Here is an 11,390-nt window from a genome sequence, read left to right as displayed (position 1 = left end):
TGCTCTGGTGGGTGCAACACCAGTGTCAGGCTCTGTGGCGTCTCTGTTTATTAGTGCCCAGCTTCTGCTGGAATAAGCAGAGTCTACCAAGATCAGAGGATCTAAGATTTTGGAGGTAGCTTTTGGATACAAAGCTTCACATATTAGAAAAGAACAGGGCTTAAAGTGACATAACACAGCTTCAAATGTCTGCTGTTGGTAAATACTGTGATCCTTCTCTGTCTTCTCATCCCTTGTAGTGGCTCAGCCCCATGTGCACATACAGGCAGTGGCTATTGAACAAGCACTGCAGATTTGTGGCAAGCTTTTCATCTTTTTAACTAAGCCACATCTTAATACTGTGCATCTAAGGAAATGGAAACTCCTTTCTCATAACTGGGTCACTCTCCAAATACTGTCTGTATGGGTCCACATTTCAGGAACTGTGTTTTTCCTCTGGCTCCCAGCACTCTTGTCATTACCCCTTGCAGGTGGAACCTAGATGGGCAGCACCACAAATCTTATAAAGGTGTTAGCCCACACAGTGACTATCACTGAATGCTTTCAGGCTACTGTGCCAGCTCCAGCAGCCTTGCTGTGTCTGTTTCTTTAAAGCCAGAGGAAATGAGCACCTACAGCCTCTCTGGGCACCTTTATAAGGGCTGCTGGGGTGGGGAGGAGAGGGGTGGTTTGCTTTCTTACTTATTTGCAGGTACTTGAGCACTTTTTTCTTTCCCAGTGCTTCTCTTTGTGGAAGTGTGCTGGGAGATCTTTAGAAGCCCTTTAGCCTCCTTAAAAGGTAAATATTTGTGAAGTTCCAAATCCTGCCCTGGTTCTCTGCTTTATCTTCCTCTAGCCTACATGCACTGTGGTTCATTGGTGGGACCATGAAGAAGGGCTCCTTCCTTTTCTCCCTTCCTTGCTGGCAGCCCTGTGTGCAGGCATTCCTGCGTGCATCTGTGCCAGTGCTGCCACAGGGGAAATCTCTGTACTCGCATAAGATGGTGCAGCAGTGGTTTTTCCTGCCAAGTCCCAGAGCTTGCCAGTCATTGTTGGAAGCTAGGTTTTGATTTGCTTTTCCCCTCTTTCTGCCAACTCAACATACTGGCGTACTTTGTGATATTTTGGTAGTTAACAAACATTATGTGCATGCTGTGAGAAACATCCTACAGTGAGATGCTGCAGATGAGTGTGTAACGTATGTCTTCCTTTATATAGCACCTTTTAAATGTTTGTTTGTTTTTAAGAACAATGGAACAGGATGATGAAAGACGAAAAAGGACAAACTGAGAAGAAACAGCAGCAACTCTTCAAGTTGGTGGCTACTAGAGCAGAAGACACGAAGGTAGGATAGTGTCTTTGTGGTTGTGAACCCTTCACTCACTCAGACTGGCTGTAGAATTGCTGTTGGCTGAGGATGTGCTGTTGTTCAAATACTGTCCTATATCCCCTTCCATACATCCTTGGGAGTGAGCGTCACCAGAAAGCTCCAGATCATAGGGATGAAAGTTAGGGGAACCAGACTTGTCCTCCAAATGGCTTGGCTCCAGGCAACTTAGAGGATGTACAGAGTGCCACTGCCTTCTTGAGACCAGCCCAATTTCACCATCACCTCACATACAAATATGTGAAAGAGATGAACCCTGATTTTCTATGCTGAAACAGCTACCTGCTTAGTGTTTAAAACTGTGGTTTCATTTCCATAGCATTTTATGGCAGTATCGTAACCTTTAACAGTCTGTGAATCAAAGGTGTCAGCTTTTCCACTTTTGTCATGAGCCTTGTGATTCTTGCTGTGTGTTTTAGCTTCTTGTGGTTAGCTGAAGCTTACTTGCAAATTTTTCCAGTTTAGAAATGGCCATCGTTTCCTGTTCTTTTTAACAATAGAGGAATATGTGCCAAGGCAGGCAGCCTTGCCATGCAGCTCCTCACTTGTACAAACTGAGGGTGCTGTCAGTAACTGTGGTCGCTGGCTCTCTGTGTTTTGAAGTGGGCTGCAGTGAGACTCTGCTTCATGCCTCTTTCCTGGTGGCTCTGGGGAGGTGAGGGATTGGGAGAACAGAGGAGAAAGCTGGCATGGAAAGGCAAAAAACAAAACAACAACAAAAAAAAAACCACCCAAACCAAACAAACTCAAACAACCAAACAGAACCTGCAACCTTTTCTCTAGATGCTGAATAAAAAGCCTTATATACTTATGTGGAAATGTTCCTATTATTATTATTATTTCAGCTTTTAGTTGACCATTTCCAAGGAAACCAACACTCTGGGAAGCCTTTTGTTTTTCAGAAAGGCTGTTAGTGAAAGGCAATTAACATAAACACATTAAAATTGACCAACTTCATAGACAAAAGAATGGAGGAAGGGAATGTGAGTGTGTGTGTGAAGTGAGAATATGGCATGCCAAGGTAACGCAAGAGGCAGAAAGGAGATGTCATGAGGACTTGGGTCAGCATGCAGATGGGTGCAGAGGATGGCTGGGGCAGGGAGGGGATCTGTTCAGGTGATACAGGAGCAGGGAGGATGGCTGGAGCCTACTCTGTAGGGCTAAGACAAGCCAAGGAGACAGAGTCGAGAGGAGAGCTGTGGAACAGTGGGGCAGCAAGGAGTCCCAGGAGTGAGAGTGGAGATGGCCAAGTGTCTCACTGTTCTTCAGGTCAGGTATGAGTTTTGTTTTGTATGTTTGGCCAATTCTGAATGCCTGTTGTCATCAGCTGTGAAAACGTGCAGCTTTTACTGTGGTTTCAAGATCGAGCTTGTATTCTGTCAGCCTGAGAATACAAGACAATGCTCCTGAGTCATCTTGCTTCTCACCACAAGTGCTGGGTGAAGGCACTGGCAGCCGTGGTTTTGGTGTTTTTATTTTACATAAGGTGTGGTGCAACTTTTCTCTACCATTTCTCCAGTGGGTTTTGTACCAGCTTATTTCAGCCTCAGTTGAGGATGCAGAGGTACAGAACATCTCTTTAGCCCTTCAACCTTTCTATAGTTCTTTCCTCCTGCAATTTTATTTCTTACTGTATTCGTGTCCACACAAATCACTTTTAGCCAGTTGGAAATGTGAAACAGATCTCAGTTGTACTCAGGGAGGGTCTGGGTGTCTCAGGAGGGAGCCAGAGGTGATATTGCAGGCAGGAGTCCTGTGGAAAGGAGAAGTAACAGTAAATCCTGGGAAGGCTGGTGTTGCAGCACATGGGAGAGATTGTGGAATTTGGTTAGAAAATCACCAGCAAGCCAGGATTTGAGTTCAGCAATGCTCAGAATGTATCTGCATCTCAGAAACATGTTTGAAATAGAAATACACAAACACCATTGATTCAATAGATGTGAAATGGGAAAGCTTGTTCCAAGCTGGGCGATGGTCTTTCACTCTTAAACAAACAAAAAAAATCACATGAAAAGACAGAAGAAGTGGGAGTAGCAGGGCAAGTAGATTTGGAACTGTTTGAAAAAAGACAAAAACTTGGGAGCTTCATACAGATGAACAGTCCTTGCCAGCTTCTCCCATGCCAGCTGTCCTACTCCTGCTGTAGAAGGAGACTTTCCAGCTTTTCAGGCTAGTGAAAGTGCAGCCTACACTTCAATAGATTGTTGGTACCCTGTTCCATGGGGTCCCCCCCAATTTCATCCTTCTGCGTTGTTTCAAGATCAAATTTTAATTGAAGCAAGATGTGGCAGACAGGATGAGTTTCTATAAATAGGTTATAAAATATCATCTTAACAGGAATATATGTGATTGAGTTCAAATACCAGTATGAAGTGTTAAACACATTCCCCCATTAGACATAGTAATGTCTCCATGTAACTTGTTTTATTCTTTGGCAGATATTTATGTTATCGTTTGCTGAAATACGCCAAAATATTTTCTGTTTTGGTGCCAAGTAAATGTATTTTGCTGATAGTTTCTGCAGATGTTACACTTTGAATTATCATTGAATTTGCTGCACATTATATGGAATTTTTCTAGGTTTTTTCATAATTTTTAAAAGAGTTTCACTTATGTCATCTGTTGCCTGGTATGCAGAATAGATTTTGTTTGCTTGCTTAACTGAATCCTCATTTAAAATGTTATTTTTCAAGATGCAGTCTTTAATGATGACATATGATTTATCTGAGAAATCACGTTGACTACTGTAGAGGTTGTGTTGGAGTTGAGAGCCACGTTCAGCTTCTGCTTGCATTTGTGTAACACAGTATTTAAGTTGTCTCAGCCTCCTGAGATTACCTGTATAAGTATCAGAGGAGTCAGTATTCATTTTTTGTTATTCAGTCTTTTATACATGCGCAATGCTGTCAAACAGCTGGTTACATAAGCAGGGGTTTGGCAAGGCTCTAATTTTCATTACTCGACTCTCAGCACTTCATATTTCCTCATGTTTTTTTGCTGTGCTTTCTTAGAGGTTGTGTGTATCGCTCTTATTGATCTGCAGCAGCATGCACATTTTCAGAAAAAATACATGTTAAAGTGTAAATACACTTTCACTATTGAAAACCTAAAGTTAGTGTTGGCTAAAAGAGACCAATGTACATTTTCTAATCATGCTCATGTGAGCTTAAATAAATGAAATGTAGACTTCTAAACCTTATCCAGATTCCCTGAGCTTGACACATTCTTGCTGTGGATAGTAAGCAGTCAGAGCCAACTGCCATTGAAAGACCAGCAACAACAGTACCGCATTTCTATATTGTATTAGAATAAACTACTCCTTATTAACAAGGCCAAGTGCAAGGTCCTGCACCTGGGTTGGGGCAATCCCAAGCACAAATACAGTTTGGGAGGAGAATGGCATGAGAGCAGCCCTGAGGAGAAGGATTTGGGAATGTTGGTTGATGAAAGACTGAACGTGAGCCAACAAAGTGTGCTTGCAGCCCAGAAGGCCAACCATACCCTGGGTTGTATCAAGAGAAATGTGACCAGCAGGTCGAGGGAGGTGATTCTGCCCCTCTACTCTGCTCTTGTGGGACCCCACCTGGAGTACTGCGTCCAGTTCTGAGGCCTCCAACATACTGAAGTGCTGGAGCAGGTCCAGAGGAGAGCTATGAAGATGATCAGAGGGTGGGAGCACCTCCCCTACGAGGACAGGCTGAGAGAGCTGGGGCTCTTCAGCCTGAAGAAGAGAAGGCTCTGGGGGGACTTTATAGAGGCCTTCCAGTACCTGAAGGGGCCTACAGGAAATCTGGGGAGGGACTTTTTATAAGGGCATGTAGTGACAGGATGAGGGGAGATGGCTTTAAACTGGAAGAGGGTAGTTTTAGACTAGGTATCAGGAAGAAATTCTTTACTGCGAGGGTGGTGAGACACTGGAACAGGTTGCCCAGTGAGGCTGTGAATGCCCTCACCCTGGAAGCATTCAAGGCCAGGCTGGATGGGGCTGTGAGCAACCTGGTCTAGAGGGAGGTGTCCCTGCCTACAGCAGGGGGGTTGGAGCTACATGATCATAAAGGGTCCCTTCCAGCCCAAACCATTCTGTGGTTCTTACCTGTTTTGTGAAGTTACTGAAGTCTTTACAATGTACTGCAGTGCTAGCTGTCCATGTCCAGGATGCGTAACTGCTCAAATATTTTGGAACTGGTATTATATCTGTATGAAAGCCAAGTATTTATGTTACATCAAGGCTAAGAAACAATATATTCACCAGTCAAAAATGCAGAATGCAGACCTTAACTTGAAAAGTTGATTGGTGGACTTGAACATAACATAACCTAATAACCTAAAAAGTGGAGTTTAAATATCCTACACTGCCTCTAGCATGGAAAGTTGCAGAGCTTGGATTACCGAATAAAATACAGAGGTGTCTCAATCCACAGATAGAAGAGTTTTGCTAAGGTTTTTGGGATGGTCACATCTGGCAGTGCTGACACTCAGCTCATTATGACATTCCGATTGCAATTATCCCTGCTATCTGGTGCGTGCATCTTAAAATGCTTTTTAAAATGTGTAAGCTTGAGTTTTAGGGCATAGGAAAACAAGGGATCGTGGTTCTCAAAATGCAAAGGAGCGATCCTTTGGCTACAAGCACACATTGCTTCTGCCTTATCATCATTCTTCCTAGTGACTGAGTGGATGACAAAGGTGGACTGTTAGCTCAATGAGGTGCAAAATTACAGGAGCCAAGGAGACTCACAACCTTCTGGGCAGTCCTGTACCCTCTGCACACCTGGGGTGCTCCACTTAGCTGGCCTCAGCATGATGTAAAGCAGGGATGGCCCATTCATAGAGCTAGTAAATAGGTGAAATAATGAGAGACGTGCCATACAAAAGCAAGCATCTCTGGGAACCTTCAGGTTGGCATTTAGATTTGAAAGCAGTAAATTAAGCCAAATTGAGACCAGTCAACACCTTCTGCAACAAAAACTCAAAGCATGTGTGCACAGGGCAGGGCTCTGAGTAGATGTGCTGAGTGAAGCACCATCTAGATAGGTCTATCTGCAAGTGGAGAAAAAATAGGTGCACTGAAGGCCAAACTGCACGTGTACAGCCTTACATAAGGTACTTCCTTTTGCAAGAGGAGTGGTGGTTGCTGAATTTTTAAAATTTGTCTACCTCACTATATCCCTTTTCAATGCTTTTTTTTTTTTTTTTTTTTTTTTTTTACAGATAGCCTTGGCCTTTGTTGGAATCTGGTTGGGGAATAGAAACCATATTGTTTAACATGGGTGACCAATCACACAGTGTATTTGATTCCTGAACAAAAATTACTTTGAGGTATTGGTGTAGCGCTCAGCAACCCATAGGCAAAAATTGTTCTTATTGAACCTCTTCACTGCGTGGTTATAAGAAAAGCCTGTAACAAACGTTACCCACTTGTGGTCAGGAGAAGCATGAAGTACAATAAATTAGTTTTACCAAGCACTTCAGTTACTGTAGCTGGCAGTAAACTTGTTTTAACTCCAGAATAGAGTTGTGGATAAAATCTTTAGCAGAGATTTTTTTTTTTTTGTGCAATATTGGGCTTTCAGTTCCTCATGCTCTGGTCTTGCTGACAATCACAGACTTGCTATGCCTACCAAGAAATGTACTCTATTGGGGCAGCAGAAATTTTCAGCAGCTCCTAAATGCAGAAGCCAGCATAGCTGAGCTATTTGGGATGAGAGCACCATGACACAACTGCAGTTCCAGCAGGGTTTGGCACAAAGATCGTGTGGGAAGCATTTCCTTTGCCAGACCAGTGATGAAAAGGAGAGAGGGGCTGAGAGTGGTAGGAGCTCCAAGTCCTGACTCACTGCTCATGGTGGCCAAAGGAGGCCTCAGTTCCACAGACAGCAGCAGCAGGAGGGAAGTATCCACTGAAGCAGAGTTCTGTGAGCTTGTCTTCCTCTTCCTCATTAAGAAGAGTTGTACTTTTCTTCTGAGATACACCTTCTCATGCAGCATTCACCATCATCATCTGGAGAATCTCTTTCTGCATCCTAACCAAGTGGTCCTCTCATGGTGCAGTCTGTTAGAAGCAGCTTCAGCATACTGATCAAGGCAGCCTGTGGGCTGTTTGCCTTCACCTGGTGGAGATAGGCTTCCATCTGATTTTATTCAGAATAAAATGATTAATTGCAATGAAACATGTGCAGACCAGCAAGAAAATGAAGGAGCCTCTAATGTGAAGAGTGGGAATCTTTGTTTTTCTTTGTCTGTTATATAAATTCATTTGATATGTTGATGTTTTCTCCCAGTGGAGCAAAGTACCACTGGGTAAAAGGTAAAAGATGGCAGTGAACACACTGAAAAGATGGGGGGGGGGGGGAAGACATTAAAAAGAGAGGAAGAAAAAAAAACAAGCTGAAGAAGAGTTTTAAATCAAAACTGTATGGACCCTGAGGTTACTGTCGCTTCAGTGAATAAATCTTTCAGCTTTGGAGGCAGCTTCCATGGCAGAGGAGAGTTCCCTCCTGCAGCGGGGTCAGCTGGACGTGGGACCTTGGCTGAGAATACGGAGGAAATAATGTGTCCGCCGCCATGTGGCTTCCCAGTAGGGGTCATAATTTTCCCCAAATGTGCTGCAGAAGTGAGATCTCACCTCTTCCTGTTGTTGGAGCCTGTGCTGGTTTATCAAGAAAACCCAGCGAGTTGCACAGGTACTTAGGCCATGAACTCAAATAAGTTTACTCCTGAATTGCAGTGAGGGGGCTGTTCTCACCTGCTTCTTGGTGCCCGGGGTCACTGTTGGGGAGGGCAGGAGGACTGCTGGCAGTGGGCCCAACCGTGTGCCAAATGGACAGAGCCACCTGTGTCTGTGTCACTGTGCCTCCGTCCAAGCCAAACAGCCACTTCCTGGAGTCCCTGCTTGCGGAGGAATGTCACTGTGCGTCACTGCTTGGAGCGGAAATTGGATAACACTGCTGAGAGAGAGCACAGGCCATGGCCAGCCCAGCTGTAGGCATTGCTGCTGTGATCTCATGACAGCGCATGGCTCTTTCTTGCAGGTGACAGCAGGAGGGAGAAGGGAACCTTTCCAGGAAATCAGCCCGTCAGAGCCAAGCATCTGCATGTCCTAGGAAGCCTGGACAGATGCATTGCACTGCTGGTGTGGCCCCAGAGCTCCTCAGCTGCACGATTCAGAAAGTTTTCTTAGCTCTTCCCTGCCATCAAGCAACTACTGATTTCCCAAACTTCTCATTCCTTTCCCAAACACCAACTAAACTTTGCTCCACTGAAGCCTAAACACTAAGAAAATAGAGATGAAGATACAATGGTCAATATAGAATGGCTAATTTTTACAGAAATATGCTGCGGATTGGACAAAAGTCATATTTCTTTCCTCTTTTTGCAGTTCTCCTTTTGGCAGCACATGCGTTTCCTGTGTTGTGAAGTTCACATCCCTGCAGTTTTGAGCAGCCTCAGTCACTCAGCACAGGGCTGGGGCTGTACTCAGTGGTGAGGCTGCTCTCCTGGCTTCTGCCTAATGCAGCGTGTAGGTAGGGATAGGGTTAGTGAGGTGGTGAGGCTCACTGGAGAAGCTGACGAGTCTTTTCATTGAAGATCATCTCTGTGGCAAGTGTTAATGAGCTACACTGGCTCTGGGATGGCGGGAAAAGATTTTGAGATACTTCTGCTGACACCGTGTTCACTTGCATGTATGAATGGAGATGCCTCTGCCTTCCCCTTTCCTCTAAAGCTCAGTAGCTGGCTGATTTCTTTTTTAACTTGAGTGTTCAGAAAAACACTGTTGAACTGTGATGTCTCCAGAGGTTTGTAGTAAGAAAACAATGATGTTAATTTGTCCAGTCTAGAAGCAGAAAGTTGAAAAAAAAAAAAAAAGAAAAAAATAATCAAATACACTGTGTTCTTTGTTCTAAATACCTGGATTTGAGGGCCCTTGTTGAAAATAAGTGCCATAGATGGCTTTAATGTTTTTTTCCCCCCTCTTATTTATGGAGTAGTGTAGGATTGCTGCCATAGCACTCACCATTTCACTGCACAGCACAGTTCAACTATTTTCACTTTTTAATGAGCAATGGCTCTAATTACCGTTGATATCCCGTTGGGTGTGCACCCATGCTTTATTGCATTTTCCAAAGGTTGTTGTGTCATATCGGCTTCTAGAAAAGTTCAAGATAGCTGCCTGTGTCATGGAAAAATAAGGCTTGATTAACAGAGGATGTGAGAAGCCAAAGAAAACACTAGAAATGTGTAAGGCAGTTAAGGCGGTGCAGATTAGTACATATGAAAGGGTGTGTAAATCTGAACATTTGACATGATTCATTTTTTATCAAGAGGGAAGTCGTTGTTACTTGGAGATCCCTGCTTACAGAGGTAGTTGCTTCAATGTCTTACTCAACTCAATCTCAATATTATGAAGATTGAGGCCTGCTCTTGCCTCTTTACTGACTTTGAAATATGGAAGTAACAGGAATGAGAGAGAAAAGTGGAACTTTTAAAAGGTGTACCTATCAGCAAACCCTGCTGGTACATACACGGATGGCCAGGAGGTGCTGAGGCTGTTGGGTATCACATCCTAAGTTTCCTCCTTCTGGGTTTGTGCTCAGCAACTGCTCAGTGCTGCTTGAACTGCTTGTTTTGTGGTTGCAATTGGGCTGACATGAGCAGCTGCCATAGATGCATTGCAGACAAAGAAGCAGGTGGAAAGCTGCAGTTATTTAAATTCACCATTGAGGTGCATCTAGTAACTCGGTTATGAAGAAAGCATGAATTATCATGTTCTTACCCTGTCATTTGAAAACAAATGTCTAGCAGAGCAAACCCCATCATTACAAGTACATACAAGAGAAAGAGTTTTTTATGGCAATCATAAGACTTTTAGACTTGCGAAAAGGTGGGTCCAACTTGTGGTTAAGTCCTGCGGACGATAGTCTTGCTGACCTCAGGATTTTCCAAAGATTAAAATGCAGATGTCTGGATTTCTCAAAACCTCTTGAAACTTCAAAAACACCAGAGCCATTTTCCTCTTCCCCAGATACCCGAGATGGCCATAAACCACTTTAGCATCCTGGCAAAATTTCCTGTAATAGACAATCTATTGAATAGCTCTTAGTGGCTCATCAGCAACTTTATATTTTAGCAAATGAAAACAAAGTTTACCCCTTAATTTTTGCTTAACTACCATAAACTACTTAAAAGGTGCATCCCCTTGTGTGTGCTCATACAATCCTTTCCCCAGTTGTGCTATTTTTATAACAGACTGTGTGTATGTGTGGGAGGTGTCTTGTATATGTGTATGTAAAGTCTGGGCCAAGAAAAAGAAAAGAATGTCCAAGTAAAACCAAGTAGTCTTGTGGTGGTGACCATCCCCAGCACTGCTCATGGTCTTGGTTCTTCCAAGAGCCCAAGGACGATATTTGCCTTCTGTGTCGCCCTGTACATGGGCTCATCTAGATGAGAATTTGTGTCAGCCAAATTAAATGGAAGCCACTTAATAGGTGGCCAGAGAAAAGCCCATAGTATCATAGTATCATAGAATCATAGAATCATAGAATGGTGCTGGGTTGAAAAAGACCTCAAAGATCGAGTTTCATCCCCCCTGCTGAGTGCGGGGTCGCCAACCACTAGACCAGGCTGCCCAGAGCCACATCCAGCCTGGCCTTGAACACCTCCAGGGACGAGGCATCCACAACCTCTCTGGGCAACCTGTTCCAGTGCATCACCACCCTCTGTGTGAAAAACTTCCTCCTAATATCCAACCTACATCTCCCCTGTCTCAGTTTAAAACCATTCCCCCTTGTCCTATCGCTATCCACCCTCGTGAACAATCGTTCCCCCTCCTGTTTATACGCTTCCTTCAAGTATTGGAAGGCCACAGTGAGGTCTCCCCAGAGCCTTCTCTTCTCCAAACTAAACGAGCCCAGTTCCCTCTGATCATCTTAGTCACCCTCCTCTGAACCCTTTCCAAGAGCTCCACGTCTTTCTTGTGCTGGGGGCCCCAGGCCTGGACACATTACTCCAGCTGGGGCCTCACAAG

The 11,390-nt window shown here is 44.1% G+C and overlaps 2 long non-coding RNA genes across 2 annotated transcripts; one reads left to right on the top strand and one right to left on the bottom strand.

Annotated features, from left to right (window-relative positions):
* On the top strand, positions 395 to 9,318 carry LOC110394904. The gene is made up of 3 exons (XR_002436017.1): positions 395 to 778; positions 1,227 to 1,324; positions 6,578 to 9,318. It is a non-coding gene; the product is annotated as an uncharacterized LOC110394904 (long non-coding RNA).
* On the bottom strand, positions 2,825 to 8,249 carry LOC110394905. Its single transcript, XR_002436018.1, has 3 exons — positions 8,112 to 8,249; positions 5,460 to 5,560; positions 2,825 to 3,119 (listed from the first exon to the last, which is right to left on the bottom strand). It is a non-coding gene; the product is annotated as an uncharacterized LOC110394905 (long non-coding RNA).

Source organism: Numida meleagris, chromosome 2, assembly GCF_002078875.1.
Source record: "Numida meleagris isolate 19003 breed g44 Domestic line chromosome 2, NumMel1.0, whole genome shotgun sequence".
NCBI lineage: Eukaryota > Metazoa > Chordata > Aves > Galliformes > Numididae > Numida > Numida meleagris.
This window is presented reverse-complemented; position numbering and strand designations above follow the sequence as displayed.